Genomic DNA, 19,840 nt, shown 5'->3' on the forward strand with positions numbered 1-19,840 from the left:
CATAGAGGAGGGAGAAAGGTTGTTTTCTGCTGCTCCAGAGAAGCAGACACGGAGCAATGGATCCAAATTACAAGAAAGAAGATTCCACCTAAACATTAGGAAGAACTTCCTGACAGTAAGAGCTGTTTGACAGTGGAATTTGCTGCCAAGGAGTGTGGTGGAGTCTCCTACTTTGGAGGTCTTTAAGCAGAGGCTTGACAACCATATGTCAGGAGTGCTCTGATGGTGTTTCCTGCTTGGCAGGGGGTTGGACTCGATGGCCCTTGTGGTCTCTTCCAACTCTATGATTCTATGACTGTTTTTAAGCTGTTGGGGAAGTGCCCAGAGTGGCTGGGGAAACCCAGCTGGATGGGTGGGTATAAATAATAATTTATTATATTATTATGAATATATTCTGTGCTTTTTAACAGGGTTGTGCACTTATTTTTAGCTGTATCTTTTTAAATTTATGTCGTTAGCCACCTTGTGTCCTGTGCTAAGAGAAAGAAACAAGTTAAATAAATAAATAAATAAATGAGATATGGCATACAACCCTACATTTTATTATGGGAAATCAAACCAGATGTTCTAAATCATGCAGGGAGCATACATGGATAGAGGAGGCGTCCTTCTTTAGAAGTTATCCCTCAGGACATTAGGGACCAGGAGTATTGGTGAGACATAGGGCCCATCTATTGTAACTGTGTTACCTCTTCATCTGTCTGGTCCAATTCCAGTTTAAGAACATTAGGAGAAGGACCTTGTAGCTGCAGCACCCTGGTGAGGCTATATTTGTTTAAATTCTAAGAATTGCTATTCAGTTTGCATCTCTACATATAAATCTTCACATGACAAACTTATATAAATCACTGTCCCCCAGTGTTACCTCTTTTTTGCGATATATTTCATTCCTTTATTATTTTTAGGCAATGCAGACCTGACCACACTAGCTAGAGTATATGAGTGTAACAGCAATAGCAGTGATTTAAATGTACAAATAGAAATCAGAGCTTCTCTTTCTACACTATAGGATTGGCCCATCTCTCCTGGAACTTAAGCAAGCTGAGGCCTGTGGTCAGACTGCTTTGATCCTAAACTACCCTGCAATATTGTTCTGTCTCATATTCTCTTAATTATTGACAAGCCTCATAACATGACCCAGGAAATACACATTTAAAGTTGAACAAGAATTTAGTCTGACCATTGTATCTCTTCCTGTTGCCCAAGAAGCTCCATGATCTCCTCTCTGCATCTCTGCTGATGTTCAGGGTTCTGGGCCATACAATAAAAGAGCCAAGAGATTCCACTAGCTGTGGTTTCTTGACCAGCAGACATGAATGTGTCCACTTCTGCACGTATGTCTTCATCTGATAATGGATTTTTCATCCTAACCGCACAGAGAACATAGTGTTTTATACAATTGGCGAGATCTATTATTTAAAATCCTCCAAGTCTGTTCTCCTTCTCACAGCTCACCGCAAAGCCTTTCAAAAAAGGGGAGATGCTTCATATAGCAGTTTGCCAAGCTGCTCTCTGAAGCACCACCCCCTCAATTAAACAGCTCACCTGGGCCACCTGCCACCAATGGTGCTTGCTCACTCATGTGCCCACCATCCATTCTGCCATCATGCTGGAGTTAACATGGCCACCTGTCAGCAGCCACACAAACTACAGTGTGATGACAGTCTTACAATTTTATGTATATATTACAGCATGGGAATTTTGCTTGGGCTGAACTGATTTGAACTGATTAGTGATGGCTGGAAAAGCCCTTAGCAAAATAGCATGGCAGGCATAGGTGCATTATTTTTACAATGTTTACCTTTGCGCAAAGAAGAATATCCAGGAAGTCCAAATGCCTCTTCTTCAGAATCTTTTCAAGCTCTTTCTCATTCTTGAGGGAATCCTTCCTCTCTCTTATTACCTTCTCTGCATTGAAAACATACAGTATGAAATGAATGAATGAATGAATGATGATGATAATTATTATACCCTGCCACTCTGGGCAGCTTACAGCATATATAAAAAACCGTAAAAGAGGTAAGTGACCCAGAAACTACAACTAATCCAGAATGTGGAAGCTAGACTGGCGACTGGGAGCGGCCCCCGAGACCACATAACACCAGTCTTGAAAGACCTACACTGGCTCCCAGTATGTTTCCGAGCACAATTCAAAGTGTTGGTGCTGACCTTTAAAGCCCTAAATGGCCTTGGTCCACTATACCTGAAGGAGTGTCTCCACCCCAATCGGTCTGCTTGTGTACTGAGGTCCAGTGCCAAGGGCCTTCTGGTCGTTCCCTCGCTGCAAGAAGTCAAGTTACAGGGAATCAGGCAGAGGGCCTTCTCAGTGGTGGCACCTGCCCTGTGGAACACCCTCCCACCAGGTGTCAAAGAGGAAAACAACTGCCAGACTTTTAGAAGACATCTGAAGGCACCCTGTTTAGGGAAGCTTTTAATGTTTAAAAGATTATTGTATTTTAATATTCTGTTGGAAGCCACCCAGAGAGGCTGGGGAAACCCAGCCAGATGGGTGGGGTATAAATAAAAAATATATTTTTATTTTCATCATCATCATCATCATTTAGATGGTGTTGTGCTTGTGGTTATGAAACCTTTTTTTGGCTGAACTTTGAAGAGCTAACCACTTTTCAGTCCAAATTTTAGTCCACTAGGGCTTCTGAATGCCAGTTGCTGGGAAGCACAGGAGAGGAGAATTCTCTTGTGTTCAGGTTCTGCTTTCTGGTTTCCCACAGAAGTTGTTGCCAGAAAGAAAAGATAACATACCTGTGTGATGGTGGGCTATTTTGCAAGCTTTGTAAAACTGACGCCCTTTGGAGCTCAACACGTAAATGAGATCACTCTGATAAAATGGTGTTTTGATTCTGTGATCAATGAGGGAGTTGAGATCAAATACAGTCTGAATGTAGGAATTTTTCCTGTTAACAGTGAGAACATGGAAACCAATATATTCACAGAATGAGGACAAAAAAGTGTAGGTTACATATTTATTAAAAATCCGATTTCTAGCTCCTTTCAGTCTGAGATCTGAAGTGGGTGGCACAGTTCTGGTCTTACTTTTATGGCTGTTTCCAGGGGGTGATGCAAGCTTGGGGAGCTCCCCAAGTTCCTTTTCTTTTTTTTTATTTCTTCTAATAGTTCTGCTTTCTTTCTTTTTCTTTTCTTTGAATAGAGTTTTGGCGTATAAAATAACCCCTAATCACTGCCTCTTCTTCTTCTTTTGCATCTTGTACTATTTTCTCATCATTTAACAGAGATTCATTAAGTCTCTATCTTATTCCTTTTGTCCCACCTCTTTTTAAATTTAAAAACACTGGGTTATGATCTGAGATAGTGTTTGGTAAAATCTCTGTCTTATCTACTCTCCCTAATAGTGCCTTGGAAATCCATATAGCATCAATTCTGCTGGCAGATTTATTTGGCTTTGAAAAACAAGAAAAATCTTTTTCTGTCAAATGTCTAAACCTCAATGAATCTTTTAATTCCAAATTTTCTATCAAATCAAAGAAACTACGCGGGAGCTTTCCTTCTTTTCCTTCCTTTCCTCCTGAGGATCTGTCCAACTCTGGGTTGGTTACCCCGTTTAAATCTCCCAACAGTATTATTTTTTCCTCCATGTATTCCAGCATTCTATCTTCTAATTCCTTATAGAATTCAGCCTTCTTTTCATTTGGTGCATATGCTCCTACTATTATCATTTCTTCCCCTTGATTTGCTATTATTATTATTATTATTCCGTTGGAATCCTTATATAATAATTTTGGTTCTAGGCTTGATTTATTCATAGGGCTGCCTCTGAAGACAGTTTCAGAAACTTCAGCTGGTGTAGAATTTGGCAGCCAGGTAGCTCTCCAGGGCAAGGTGGTTTGAGCATATTACACCAATCCTGGCCAGACTGCACTTGCTGCAAATAGGTTTCTGATTACCTAGCCCTTCCCATGGTGAGCTAAGCCTGGTAGGACAGCTTCCTCTATGATCTTAACCACTTCATGCATTAATTTGACTCAAGCATGCTGGTTACATGTGGCTGGTTATCCCACAATAAGGACAAACAAATTGGTCCAGAGGCTAGAGGCAGGAGATTCAGCCTAGACAAAAGAAAATATTTCTTCACACTTAAACTATAGAATTTGCTCTTCAAAGATGGAGTGAAGGCCATTATCTTGAATGGCTGTGTTTACCATATGCACATCTCATAAGTGACTGGAATCTTGGGCGTGCTTCTCATGTCACTGCTAGCCCACGGCACAGAAAAGAAGGGCTGTAGCTCCCTGTGGCTCCCACCTTGTCTGAAATAGGCATCTTATACTCACCTGTCCGTTTCAGCATTTTTCTGGTAGCTGAAGGCACATTTCATAATAATATTGAGAGTCATCAGACTGACATGTTGAGACATCTCCACTGATGCTGTGCCATTCTTTGGTACCAGCTTTCCCCATATATCCTAATATTTTAGGAAAGGGACAGAAATGAGAAGTCTCATTCTGGGGAAGTCTCTAGAATGATTAGATGGATCATCAAATATGTCCAACAATGGATTTTGCTGTTTAATGTAATAGAATGAATGTTTACTGTGTCTCCCCCTTCTTTCTCCTTCCCTAATTCCATACAGCCTACAGCAGTATTGTCTCACACTGAATGCTGCCCACTAATGTTCCCCTGAAATGACCACTACATTTGGGAAATGGTTTTGCCAAGGTGATGTGTGGCTGTCCTCTGAGAGAGACTTAGCTGTGTGCTTCAGAAGTTGCTGACTGAATGTGGACTCTCAAGGAAAGAAGACAGTTCAGGAGGTTCTCAGGAACTAATGAACTGTTCATTAATTCACATGGCTATAGAGCAAAAAGTGATAGCACATAGCAGGCATCCCAGTCCCAAACTCTGGCTGAAAAGCTAATACAACACTGCACATCCTGTCAAAGTGATGCGTTTAAATACTCAACAAACAAAGCTGGTGGTAGTCAGCATCTGTCTGTCCTGAAAATGTTAATGAACTAATTAAGACAATATTAAGGTTCACAAGTCTGTGCATGAATTTTAAAATTCAATGCTGGTGTAAGCTCATTGTCTGCAACCCAAAGGGCTGCTCAACTGGCTTCACACTTTGACAGGGGCTTCTCACTCAAACTTTTCAAAATATTTTGGGATAAGGCAGAGGAAGTCTGATCAAAGAAAAAGAAAAATTTAAAGGCCCTATGAGTCTACTCAAAGTAGGACTATAACCATGGCAGTAGATGAGCAACTTCTTAGACTGGAGCTGACCTCCTGAACGTAGCAATGGGGTTTCTTACCAGCATCTCCTTGACTGATTCTGCCATAAGAGTCACATAAGGCTTCAGAATATTGTAATGGAATCCGGGAGTCAGCAGTTTCCGGTGCTGCTGCCACTTTCGCCCATTCAAGGTAATAAGCCCCTTTCCTGTCAGGAGAAGGGAGAAAAATGCAGAACAGAAGCCAAAGACAGAATTGTCTTTCTCTCTTTTAAAAAAAATAATATTTATTACTTTTACAACAATTTAAGCACTACAAAAAAAAGAAGGGGAAAAAAGAAAAAACAGTACATTACAATACAAAGACACTACATAACACTAAAACATTAAACTAACAAGACAAAACAAAAACAATTTAAAAGCACATAAAAAAAAGATTTCAATATCTTATCTTTCTTTCACATATTTCCACGACCTCCTCACACCTCCCTTTTTGTATTCCACTTCTATTAATTATTTCAGCAATTCCTTTCCATCTTCCCGTTTTCTATCCTATAATTATCTTAACACATTTTAACCTTATTTTACCTTTAATGTCCAAGATGTTGGACATAACATACTGCTTTAGTATTGATATTCACTTGTAGTTTTTCTAGAATATTAATTATATTCATCGTATTGTCAGACAAATGTCTGCCCGGGAGAAAGCCCGCTTGGTCTATATGAATTACTTCTGCTAACACCTTTTTAAATCTTTTAGCCAAAATATCTGCAAAAATTTTGTAATCCACATTAAGCAGAGATATAGGGTGGTAGTTCTTAAGCTGTGTCTTTTCAGTCTCTGTTTTCGGTATAAGTGTAATGTAAGCTTCCTTCCACGACTCTGGTGCCTGTCTTCCTTCCAATATTTCATTGCAGACTTCCTTCAATGGTTGTATTAACCATTCTTTCAAAGATCTGTAATATCTTGAAGTCAAACCATCTGGTCCTGGAAATTTGCCTAATTGCATGTTCTGGATGGCCCCTTCCACCTCCTGATCCGTTATCTTATAATTCAACACTAGCTGTTTTTCCTGAGAGATCTTACGTATTCCATTTATTTTCAGAAATTGATCAATATCCATTTCTTTTTGCTTCTCCTGTGCATAAAGTTGTTTGAAGTATCTCTGAAAACACTTCCTGATCTCCACTGGGTTCTGTATATTCTTTCCTTCCACTTCCAAGTTCGTAATAGTATTGAGTTTTTGTCTTTTTTTCATCTGCCAGGCCAACAATTTTCCACACTTATTTGCCAATTGTCTTTTGCCTCATCTGTTTGATTTTCCATTCTATTTCCTGATTCTTCAGCTTCATATATTGTGCTTGGTATAACTTTATCTCTTTCAGGATCTCCTGTGACTTTGGTTTTGCTCTCAGTTTTTTCTCTCCTTCCTTTATTTTCCCCAGGATTTTATCCTTTTTTTCATTCTGAATTCTCTTCTTAATTACATTCTGTTGTATTAGGAATCCTCTCATAACCGCTTTGCTTGCGTCCCAAATTACTCTTTTTTCCACTGTAGTATTCATATTTATCTCAAAATAATCTCTTAGAGTTTTTTGGGCCTTCTTAGTCACCTCTTCATTCCTGAACAGAGTATCTTTCATCCTTCATCTAAAGGAACCAATTGGCATCAATTTCATTTCCATCTTCACAGCATTATGGTCCAAACAAGTTTTGGAGCAAATCTCCGTTTTGCAGATCTTCGGAACCAGTCCCCTGGTTACCCAGATTTGGTCAATTCTTGTCCAAGTCATTTTAGCCTCAGAGAAGAAAGTTCCCTCTCTTCCCAGAGGGTTCTTCATTCTCCAAATGTCAACTAAGTCCATACTTTCAGTCATGTCAAAAAAAGGTTTTTGGTAGTCTACCATCTTTGGTGACTACCTGTCTCTGTGCCTTATCCATATTTGTGGACACCACTCCATTCATGTCTCCCATCAAGATCATATTATAGTCCATATGGTCCATCAGAGTCTCATGTAACTTCTTAAAGAACTCCGATTTTCCTTCATTTGGTGCATAAATACCTACAATCAGGAATTTCTTTCCTTGTAGTTGAATTTCAATTGCAATAAATCTTCCTTGATCATCTTTGAATATGAATTTTGGTGATAGGCTCTCCTTTGCATAGAGGACCACTCCTCTTTTTTTAACTTTATCTGATGAGATAAATTCTTGGCCTAATCTTTTATTACTCAATATCTTGCTGTGTAGCCTTATCACATATGTTTCTTGTAAACAAATCAAGTCCAAATGTTCTTTTTTCAATAAATGAAATACTTTCTGTCTTTTTCGGGGGAGTTAAGTCCATTCACATTCCAGCTCAAAACCCGCAACGCCATCATGTAATTACTCTGGTATCCCCCCAACTGCACCCAATGCTTGCTCTTCTTCTGTTGGTGGTGGTGATGACGCGTTCGCTGGGAGGTCCAATCCAAAGGATAATGCCGATATATCCAGTATTCCCCTGTTTGGTGATCTTCTGTCCGCTGCTTTGCTCTGGTCCTCTATCTGGTGATCTTCTATCCAATGCTGTTGGCTCTTTTCCAAATCCCTTCTGTAGATCTTCTTCATATTTAAACAAAAACTTTACTTTATCTTCTACTGATCTTATTTTTATTTTCCTTCCTTTGAAACTAAAAGATAGACCTTGGAGAAACTCTCACCTAAAGATGATTTTATTCCTTCTCAGCAGAGCAACAATATCTCCGTAGTTAGGCCTAAGATCCAAAAGGTATTTCGGAACGTCTTTAAAAATTTCCACTCTTGACTGTTGTACTTCTAGGTTCTTCTGGTAGTGCCGACCCAAAATTTTGTCTCTCTCTTCTTTGGTCCGAAGGGAAATCAAGCAGTCTCTTATTCTATTCTTCTCTTTTTTCCCTCCTCTTCCAAGTCTAAATGCCCTCACAATTCTAAACTCTTCTTGAGTCAGCAAATTCCTGTGTAAGAAAATCTATCAAGCTTTCCTTCTCCAATTCAGGTATGGCTCTAATCCTCAAATTTGTCTGTTTTTCTTTAAGTTCAATCATAGCCAGCGTCAACTTATGTTCGTCAAGTTGTCTCTGTAGGGTTGGAACTATCTCTTTCTCCAGTTGTGTTACTTTGCATTCAGCTGCAGCTGCTTTCTCCCTGGCTTCCTCCGCAGTCTGCCGTGTCAAAGTAGATTCCTGTATCAATTTCTGGATGGTTTCTGTATTGGTGTTCACCTTTTGACCCAGGTTATTTATACTTTTTGTATTTAAAACAATTTTATTAGTTGCAGCATCCACTTTCTTGTTAAGCTGTTCCAGTGAATTATTTATCTTACTTAATGCAACCGCTAAAGCCTCTTCCACCGACATTCCTCTTGGTTTTGAATGTACTGATACAGAAGCAGCAGCAGCAAAAGAAGCAGGGGGGCCTGATGTTGAAGCTTTCCTGGGTTGCTGCCAAGTCCTACTGGATCTTAATGTTTTTTCAGCTGTTGGCTGTTCTGTTTTTCCCTTTTCATTTGCCACAACACTTAACAAATTCAAGGTCAGTCCCAAAGTCTCACAGTTTTTTATCTTGTGACTGGAAATTCCCCTAGCCCAGCTCTTGTAAAGCAACCAATTCCAGAGACTTCCACTAGGGGGAAACAGTTTCTATTTATAATAGTCAATAATGTCCCCTTTAAATGCAACTCATACAATCCAAAGTTAGTTTCAGTTTTCAGTTACTTTTTACTCCTTTTTAGAAGCAGCCGGAGACAGTAGAAACAATGTATTTCTCTTATTTGCTAGCTGTCAAGGAACGTTCTAAGCGCTGTCAATGAACATTCCAAAACGTCAGTCCTGCTAGCAGCCCATTTCCAGGGTCAGAGCGGTGGTATTTTAACTCTCTTCACTCTCTCCTGCAGGCATACTCAGTCCGCAACTCCCCCCTCTTTTCCTGCCTCCAAGGGGGGTTTTATGCTCTTTACCGATGGAAATTTAGTCTTTTACAGAAGGCTTCCCAAGACTTCAGCTTGCAGTCTCATTGCCTCAGTCTATTTACAAATAGGGAAGGCGGACTTCCTGTATTGAACCTCCCCATTTCGATACCAAATTAAACGTTTAAAATCCAATTCTCCCACTTCAGCTCTACTCATGGGTAATTACTTTGAAGTCGAATTGTCCACAGGAAAAAGTCAGTGCTGTCCGGCAACAGCTATGCGGCTTCGCTCCGTGGAAGAAGCAGACGATTCGAAGCACCGTGCCGCTCACCCCACTTCGCTCCGGATCCCCGAAACTGGGTTTCCTCGCAAGTAGGGGAGGCGCAAAAGGTGCCCACCGAATCCCACGTTCACAGGCTTCTCCCGCCTGTGATTTTTTGCGGGTCTCCGCCTTCGCCGTGGCGGCCAGACCCAAATTCCCACGGGGCAAATTCCTCCCGATCAGAGGAATTTCGCCATTACTGGAGGCACCAACCCGGAAGTCCCGACAGCATTGTCTTTCTCAGGCACATGCACTAAGGTCATATGTTAAATTATCCACCACAAAGGAAGGAGTCTACAGTAGGAAGTTCCCCCATTCTTATATTTGTCCCATGTTAGTAGGCACTTAATTGTTTCCTGGGTGGAACAATTCAAGTTAGGAAGCTCCCTTCCATAAGAATCCGTGCACCTGCTACTGGATTTCTGAAACATGGTTTGCGGGGTAGGGGTCAGAACTTTCCAGAACTCAGTTTCTGCACCTCTCAGAAGGCTGCCATTGTCATTATAAGAGAACAAGCAAGGGGGTCATGGTGAGACCCAGTACCTCTTTTTCTAGAAATACAGCACTGGCAGTGCAAATATTTGTCAGCATAGGTGCATAATGGCCACTGCAGGTGAAGGGAGGGCCACAAGAATGACACAGGAGACTGGTAAAATATTTTTTTCTCCATTCCTTATTAAAAAAAATTATCTTCCTGGTTTCTGATATTTCCAGTCATTTTTGCCAATTCGGCGCAGTCCATCAACTTGATCAACCATTCTTCTCTAATAGGGATTTTGTCTTCCTTCCACCTCTGGGCTAGAAACATTCGCACAGCTGTCTTTGAGTACATAAACAGTATTTTCTGCTCCTTTGGTATTTCTTCTCCTTTGGTATTTTAAACATTTTTTTTCCAACTCATTATATATCATTTTCCAGAATACTTTATTACTTTACACTTCCACTACATAGGATAATGTAATGACTTCATTTTCTTTGAATTTCTAACATGTATTTGACCCAGTCCTATACATTTTTGCTAACTTACTCAGGGTCAGATACCATTGATACATCATTTTCATATAATTTTCTTTCAATATACAACATGCTGTAAATTTTAAATCCTCCCTCCATAACTTTTCCCGTGATGAAACTGTATATAATATCCAAAATGTCTCGCCCATTGTATCATTACTAATTTAACTTCATCTTTCGTATGCCACTTTAATAACAATTTATACATTTTAAAAAGTAATTCTACACGATTCCCCCTAATTCTTTTTCAAACCTTGAAAATTCATTACTAAATCCATTTCTTTTGTCCATATGAAGATGTGTGCATGCACACAAAAGCTCATAACAATAACAAATTGTTGCAAATTCTCTGCGGTGCTTTAGCAGAAAAGCTCAGAGTTCCAGGTTCTTCAGTGCAGTGCAGTATATTTATTGTGAGATACAAACACACACATAATAATCTACAGGCTATAATACGCGAGCAGTTCATACAGTCAACCAGAGTACCTGGCTGCACCTTAAGGCAAATAGGAAGACCTCTAACTCTCTCTCTCTCTGACCACACTCCTCTATACCACCCCTTTACTGCTGGACAGGTTTCCCTTTTAAACCGATGACAGCCAATCAACTGACAGCACATTACCGCTGGGTCATTCTGCCCCAGCACTTCCATAGAAAGTATTGCAGGCTGATTGCCTCAGCCAGTTGCATCAGCTAGCAAACTCAAGCCTGCAGACTTACAATCTCACACAGCATTCTGTGAATTCCGACACAAACTTAGATGGTCTCTAAGGTGCTACTGGAAGGATTTTTTTTTTCATTTTGTTTTGACAGTAAATACATAACAAAAAATTAGTGAGAGAAAATACATACCAATCCAAGGAATTAGGAAGTTGTACGCTACAAGAGCTTTAGGATCTGAATAGTGAGATAAATGAGAGAAAACTATTTGTGAGAACAAATTTAAATGTTTCATTTGCTAAATTGTACTCTGTTGCCTGAATCTAGGGGATTCCTATTAGCACACAGAGCTCCCTCACTTGCCTCTCCTTGCTTTTCAGCAGCCAGATCCAATGCACACTCCCACATCTTTGCACATGAGAATTAAGAGGAACAACCTTTGCAGGCCTAGCTTACTCCAAAGTGTGACCATTTCCTTGCCCAGCCTTGGGGATTCTGGCCATTTGTTGGGCAAATAATTGTGTTTCCCCAATTTCCAAAAGGTAGTATCCCAGTCTCTAATGTATCTGTTGAACATTGTAGCCTGTAATGTTCTTTATCTAACAATCTGATTTGACCATTAAAGATTTGGGGAGAACTAGAGCTGAGAGTACATAAAGAAGGCTGATCGCCAAAGAATTGATGCTTTTGAATTATGGTGCTGGAGGAGACTCTTGAGAGTCCCATGGACTGCAAGAAGATCAAACCTATCCATTCTTAAGGAAATCAGCCCTGAGTGCTCACTGGAAGGACAGATCCTGAAGCTGAGACTCCAATACTTTGGCCACCTTATGAGAAGAGAAGACTCCCTGGAAAAGACCCTGATGTTGGGAAAGATGGAAGGCACAAGAAGAAGGAGATGACAGAGGACGAGATGGTTGGATGGTGTTCTCGAAGCTACCAGCATGAGCTTGACCAAACTGCGGGAGGCAGTGGAAGACAGGAGTGCCTGGCGTGCTGAGGGCTCTGCTAGGGGTGCCACGAAAGATGGCTGACAATACCATCTCTCCAGCTCCCACAAAGTAATTTAGAGGCAGAGATGGGAGTAATCAGCCTCCCAAATTCTTCCCGGTGTAAGGGAAGAGGCAGTCTCATCCGCGGATGCCCAACAAACCACCCCCAAGTTCGTAAAGAAGGAGGGGGCGGGGGCACTGGATGGAAAGCCCTCGAAGGAGTTCGGATCTCCTTCATGAGCGCTCCTAGTTCCATTTCTTAAGATAAAAAAATGGATTTAAGACCTTGGGCACGCTTCAGGTGAAGAAAGGGTAATGATTGGACCCCACTGAACTTGAAGCATGGGAAGCCCCAACAAAAATTTGTAATTTGGAAAAATATTTGGACTTTATGATATGTATTTCTATAATTTGGAATATTTAATGTGATCTGATTGGATTGTTAAAATGAAAAACCAAATAAAAATTATTATATATATAAAAAGGAGTGCCTGGCGTGCTCTGGTCCATGGGGACATGAAGAGTTGGACACGACTAAATAACTAAACAACAACAAGAGCTGAGAGTTGGAGCTCTTTGCCTGGCAGTGAGGGCCAGGCCACTGACTGGGACTGATGGGAGTTGTAGTTCAAAACATCTTAAGGGCACCTGTTTGGGGAAGGTTGCTTTAGGATGCCATTGAAACATGAATCAATTACATTTATATCTCGATAAAAGCAAAGAACCATGCAACTTACTGTACAGAGAGAAGTGCATGGATAATTTTGACAGCCTCTAGCATACTCATGTAACTGCACGATGAGAGGGACATAAGATACAAATTTCTTACCGCTTCTGCTGTACATGGCCTTTGCATATTCAGGGTGGTTGATGCACAGGAAAGCCAAGAAATTTCCATACCAACGTGGATAACAGTGCGGGTACTTTTCTGTCCATGCAGCTGCGTTCAGGAATTCTTCCTCAGGTTTCATCTGCATAATTTTATTTTCAAGATTGGTAATTAGTTTACAACTTGTTCATTGTGATTAATAGATGTGGTTTCAGATGTGAAAAGATAAGTTTACAACTTTAAGCTGGTATGCACATGTAACAGTTGATTTATTGACCTGCTTGGCTCAATGCTAAAACCACAGTCTTTTTACATCTGCTTTCTTTCTGTTCTGTATTGGCCTCCCTTTATCAATTCCAACTGAACTTCTCAGGGAAAGGGGGGGAAAGGCCACCAATTTTTACAGTTCAAAAAGCCCACCCCCCCCCACATACATTAGAATAAATTAAAACATCAGACATGTGTGCAAATCTGAGAATCATTCCCCTTTTTTCATAGGATTAGATAAGAGAAACAGACCCATCACAAATGCAAACAGGTGGAGGCCAAATAAGGAGCCAGGAAGTAGAGGTTGAATGTTGGGTTGAAATAGACGACAGACAAGTGACAAGTGTCATATGGGAGGCATCTCCCGAGCATGTCTCGGGGAGTCCCTTTTATTCAATATTACAGCATTGTCACATATGTGCTTGTTGCTGATTGGTTAACACAAATACAATGCAAGGGTTGCATATAGGCATTAATCATCAATAGATTAAAGGTTGGGAAAGGGAACACAGAATTGGACAGGTGTGAAGACCTCATATTAAACAATTGCTAGTAATTGATATAGCAAGACTTAAACTATAACTAGTGATTGATATAGCAAGACTTAAAAGAGCATAACCATCACATTCCGTAGATGTGGTCGACCATGCATTAAGAACAGGTCAGGGTACAATGTTTCATGAACTCAATGTGAACTAAACATTCTAGGAAGGATTGTTTCAGCTTAGAGTGGCTTGCCAGACTCATGTGCAGAAGGAAAACTTCCCATCAGTTGAATGTGGGACTACAGATCAACTTGGGGAGGCCACAATACATTACCCTGTTCAAATTGTCAGCCCTCCAGAAGGAGACTGAAATAGATATGCAGTGGTACCTCGGTTTATGAACGGAAGTCCATTCTTAAACCAAAGTGTTCTTAAACCAAGGCATGCTTTCCCATAGAGTAATGGAAAATGGATTAATCCATTCCAGACAATGAAAAACAACCCCTAAAACAGCAATTTAACATGAATTTTACTATCTAACAAGGCCATTGATCCAGAAAATGAAGGCAATAATCAATGTACTGTACTATAAAATAAATAAGACTGTATTGTAGATGATAAAAATAAAAATTATTATTTTTTCTTATGTGCACTGATGATAGTCATTGTTTGGATGGGGGGCTTTTATCCATTTTTGCAGTCACACAATCAACCAGTAGCTGAACTGGGTTCCACGCAGTTACAAAAACAAGTCACAAGCCACAGTCACAAGTCAGTCTCATAAAATGAAGAACAAGTCACAGTCAAAAAAATGAAAAAGCAACACAAACAGAAACACAAAAAAGCAAAAACAAAAGCTTCAGATATCACCTCTGTGTTGTGTGGGTGCTCAACAGCCGACAGACTCAACAGGAAGCCTCTGATTAGCAGTGGGGGACTCAATTTACAAATGGAACATACTCAACAGGAAACGGAACAAGTTGTGCTTCCAAGGAAAAGTTCACAAATCAAAACACCTACTTCTGAGTTTGCAGTGTTCTTAATCCAAGTTGTTCATAAACTAAGCTGTTCTTAAACCAAGGTACCACTGTACACGCAATAGCTGAGCCAAAGTCCAGCTACATGTGTAATCAATAAAGTTGTGCTCCCCCCAGCTCATTGTATTGCCAAGTTGGTTCCTTTACACCATAGCTTTTGGCTTCACAAAGGGGTGGAAGGCGCTACGATTTCCACAATGGTTGTGTACCCTGTTCATAGTGGGCAGTGTTTGTGGCCTCCTCTCCAGTCACAAGGTGAGATGAGTCACATCCCAGCCACTAAAGTTCAAAGTGCCCAGTCATGGGCAGTCAATAAACTGGAGACTGGTCTCTCAAACCAGCACGATGGTACCCAAGCCAGTTGCCTTGCAGGCGCAAACAAACTGCATGACAACAATAATGAAACAGCACATTTCATAGAAAATATCCTTTCAGAATGTGATATTAAGCAGAGAAAGCACTGTGGTTGGATTCCTCTGATCACACAATATGAATCGGAACCAATGCTCCAGAAAGTAGTTATTCAGTGCCCTACTTTTTAGGCACAACTGAATGGTGGCTGGTAACACAGAATCCAGTCAATTTCCTTATCGAGAAATGCAGTTTTACAAAGAGAGACCCAACATCCCACCAGGAAAGTCAGAGAATCCCTTACCATGTGGATATGGCCATACAGCCAGTGGCTGGGAGGTCCTGGGAAACTCCTAAAACCCTTGATCAGGTTCTGCCTTATCTGAAATAGCTGGATGGCTTTCAGAGCCACGCAGGTGAAGACCAACATCACAGTCCAATAGAAAAACTGAGAGAAACTCCTGGGAAGCCAGGACCACAAGGGATTGATTAGATTCTCCATCGCCAGCTGACTTTGTTTTGCTCACTGTCTAGAATACGTTCTGAAGACTTTCTGATTCGGCTGGCACTGCTGGCTCAAAATGCCAGAACAACTTTGTGGCACCTGGTGCTGTAGTTATATGCGAACAGCTGGAGCCTTCACTCACACATTCTAATATGTTCCTCCCTATGGGTGCTAAATCCTCACCTTTTCTCCACGTCATGGCTGGATCCAGATCAATGTTTTTGGAAACTACTGTAACAATAATTATGTGCATGTAGGATGCTTACCATATTTTATCAGGGACAGTATTTACCTATTTATTGGCATGGATTGAGAGCCCTGGAGCAAGCATTGCTACTGTGGTAATAGCAAGCATCAGTGGAGAGCCTTCAGCTGGATCGGGTGACAATTTGCGGCATGGGAATTGGGAGGTTGGCAGGATCAGGCAAAAGCTCAAAGTGCAGGAGGGTCAATGCAAGAGCAACCTTCATCTCATTCATTGCAAACTGTTGTGCAATGCAGTTTCTGAGTAGAATAAAGGGCAACATTACATTACAAACAGAAGAGCATTCTGGAGAGGGTCAAATCAGGGCCTTTTTTGATGTTGCTCCTTCACTTTTTTATTTCCCTCTCAGGAATGAATCTCTGGCACCATCTTTGTTCTCCATTGTATGCCCAACCCTATTGGTTAGTGGTGGGTAGGTGTTGTTGTTTTGTAGTTTTCCCATTCCTACTTGGTTGTTTGTTTCCAGAGTGTGATGCTTGGGGAGTACTGTTATATACTGAACTTGGATCATAGAACAATAGGCAGGTAGGATTCTAGAATTCAACAATCTGATTGGCCTGCAGACCAGTCAGGCACCAGGAGGAAGTGAATCAGCCTATTAGGGCAATAGGATCCTAGAATGCAACAACCAATTGGCCTGCAGGTGCAGACCAATCAGGCTCCAGGAGGGAAGTAAAACCAGCCAATTACAAGAGACCCATTGTGTAAATAATGTATATACAGCCAGAGGTTTGGGGGGGGATTACTATTCCTATAATCTGAACTAATATTCCTATAAGCCCCCCATTGGCTTACAGCTAGACCCTGCTCAAGGTCCACTGTGTCCTGTTCACCCTGAAACCCTGCTTAAATGAGGAATTGGACTGGCTCGTGGAGCAAGGAGTGCTCAAGCCAGTGCCTAACGCCCCCTGGGAAACCCCAAGCATCACACCCATCAAGTCCAACGGCTCAGTCCGCATCTGTGCAGACTACAAATGCACCCTAAGCAAGGCCCTTATGGCCCATGCATACCCGGTGCCAGTGGTCTGCCACCCTGGCAGGGTCTAAGATTTTTGGCAAGCTGGACTTGGCCCAGGCTTATCAGCAGTTGCCAGTTGATGAGGCCACCTCCGAAGCACAAGTGATTGTAATGCACAGGAGCGTGTTCCGGGTCAAGCAACTGCAATTTGGCATCATTGTGATGCCAAGCATATTCCAAAATCTAATGGACACTCTCCTCAAAGGGATTCCTGTTATCACTCCCTTTTTTGATGATGTGTTGATCACAGAGCCATGCCAAGGGAGTGCAAGAAAGTATTTATTCATATAGTTAAATTAGAGAATTTACTCCCCAAAGGTACAATGATGGCCATCATCCTGAATGGCTTTCTTAACCATATACAGGTTGCAGAGCTGACTGCAACCGTGGGTTTGCTTCTCATGCCACTGCTGGTGCATGGCACAAAAAAGAAAGACTGTATCTGCATGGGGCTGCCACCGTGTCTGAAATAGGCATCTTATTCTGACCTACAGCAGCTTCCTGTAGACCCAAAGGAAGTATGAACTTTGAAAGCTGGGCATATATGTATATGCTGGATGCAAGAATATCACAGTAACTAAAATAAAATAAAATAAGTGAAAGAAAATACAGGCCAATCCACTGAATTAGGAAGTTGTATATTGCAAGAGATTAAGGAACTGAATAGTTTAATAAATGAGAGAAGATGAGAAGATTAGAGAAGATGAGGTTGGCATGACATGGTAAACAGTATTTGTGAGAACACACTTAAATGCTTTGCTAAATTGCACTACGTTGCCTCATTCTGGGCGATTCCTATGGGCACTCAGAGCTCCCTCATTTGCTTTTCTTTGCTTTTCAGTAGCCATATCCAATGCACACTCCCACATCTTTGCAAATGCAAGTTAAGACAAACAACCTTTGCAGGCCCAGCTTACTTCAAGCTGTGCCCAGTTCTTTGCCCAGCCTTGGGGACTCTGGCCATTTATGGGAGAAATAGTTGCACTCCCCACACTTTCCCAAAAGAAGTGTCCAAGTTTCTTATGTACCCGTTGAACCTTGCAGCCTGTAACGGGCTTTATCTACCAATCTGATTTTGCTGAGCCATGGCAAGAATTGGAGGTGCAATAACATACTTGCCAGCAACGGAGGAGTGGCAGCCTCAATTACCTGCCTGCGAAAGTAGCTGCATGACAATGAAAAGAACAGCAAAAGATTGCGCATCTCACCTGGACGTGGCTGGCTAGGCTTCATCCACCAGAGAACCGAGTTTCATTACATTCTGAACTGGCTTTGATATTATTCTCATCCAGGAATCTTGGCACACTGGGGAGCTGTCCTTAAATGGCTTTCATACCTTCTCCCATGGGTTAGTAAAAAGGGGCAGATTTGGATGAGCAAGAATAGGGCTCCGAATTCTCATTTATTTGACTTCACGAGCTCTTTCTCCTCAGGTTTCATCTGAATCATTAATCAGATTTTAAACCTGCTTTCTTTCTGTTTCTTTCGGTTCTGCACAGTTTTACAACGAGAGACCCAACATCTCACCAGGAAAGTCAGGAAATCCCTTACCATGTTGTAAAGTAATTATATAAAGTTTTTGTTTGCTTATGCTCCGTTGTGGGTGCAAATCTGCAAATCTTTCCCCAGTTTTAGGTAACATTGGATAAGAGAAACAGATCCATCACAAATGCAAAGAGTTGAATGCCAAATATGGGAGCTGGGGAGTAGAGGCTGAATGTGGGACTACAGAATATCAGATTGGGGAGGCTACAATACATGGCATTACCCTGTTCAAAATTTCAGCCCTCCAGCAGGAGGGTGAAATAGATATACACCCAACACTTGAGCCAAAGTCCACCTACACCTGTAATCAATAGCCTGCAAATCCCCCAATTTCCTTTTTTAAAAAAATAAAATAAAATTGAAATAATACACAGTCTCTGAAACGATACAAGAAACAAAGCACATTGTTTTAAATTTGCCCTTCTCTGAAATTTGCGGTGTAGTTCGCCAACATATACTGAGGTAAATTGTGCATTAAAATGCATGTATTCGTGAAAATGAAATCGAACAACACATTATATTAATGACATTGCTTTGCAAAAGTGTGAATATTAGACAAAATCACATACATTTGTACGCTAGGAAAAATTACCACAAATATTATGGATTTTCATGAGGACAGAGTGCCAAGTTTCAGCCTGCTTCCACCTTGGATCCCCAGATGATGTTGGATCACAACTCCCATAATCTTCCGCCATCTTAGTCAATGGTCAAGGATTATGGGAGTTTTAGTCCAACAACTCCTGGCTACCCAGGGTGGAAAAGAGCACTGCTCTAGGTTTGGTTGGAGGAAGTTAGCAGCTTGGATCTATTCAAGGCCCTGCTATTGGACTAAGCCATGGGCTCCCAGCTGAGGTTAGGTTAGCTCAAGAAAGTAAAAATACATGGGATATATCTAAAATGACTGCTCCCCGCTTAAAATGGGGGCGCCCTTTGCGTGGACGCGCGCAGCCCCTAGATCTGGAGTGGCTCCATCAGCATAGGCTTGGCTTTGCCTTCCCTCAGGTGGGATACCTGGAGGTCTCCGCCTACCTCAGTCAGTTGTCCAATCCCACCTGGGGGAAGCGTTGCCAAGGAGACCAGGCCAGGTAGGGGAGGGATTACCTGCCCACACAATAGAGGGAGGATCTTACCTGGGAATACTCACTTGGCTCCAGAGCTTCTAAAAACTTTTTGGAAATGATATATAATGAATTGAAAAACATGTTTAAAATGACATTTGTAAAAAAACAAACAAACCCAGAAGCCTTTTTGCTAGGCATTTCAGGTCAAGAGCTACTGAAAGAAAAATTGAAAATATTCTTGTATGCTACCACAGCGGCAAGAATCTTATTAGCCCAAGGTTGGAAGACTGAAGAAGTACCAACAAAAGAACAATGGCAAGAAAAACTGATGAACTATGCAGAATTAGCAA

The 19,840-nt window shown here is 41.3% G+C and overlaps 1 pseudogene across 1 annotated transcript in view; it reads right to left on the reverse strand.

The window, feature by feature from the left end:
• LOC309534562 (taurochenodeoxycholic 6 alpha-hydroxylase-like) overlaps positions 1–15,751 on the reverse strand; it is a 37,401-nt pseudogene extending 21,650 nt beyond the window's left edge. Inside the window, exons 1-8 of the transcript XR_014224721.1 lie at positions 15,398–15,751; positions 12,954–13,095; positions 11,325–11,369; positions 5,289–5,416; positions 4,311–4,441; positions 2,764–2,915; positions 1,802–1,908; positions 1,181–1,366 (exon numbers count right to left, since the gene is read on the reverse strand). The product of XR_014224721.1 is annotated as a taurochenodeoxycholic 6 alpha-hydroxylase-like (transcript). The remainder of the gene's footprint in view (positions 1–1,180; positions 1,367–1,801; positions 1,909–2,763; positions 2,916–4,310; positions 4,442–5,288; positions 5,417–11,324; positions 11,370–12,953; positions 13,096–15,397) is intronic.
• Between the last annotated feature and the right edge of the window lie 4,089 nt (positions 15,752–19,840).

The sequence above is a fragment of the Podarcis vaucheri genome, assembly GCF_965113315.1.
Source record: "Podarcis vaucheri genome assembly, chromosome: 6".
In the NCBI taxonomy this organism is placed as follows: Eukaryota; Metazoa; Chordata; class Lepidosauria; order Squamata; family Lacertidae; genus Podarcis; species Podarcis vaucheri.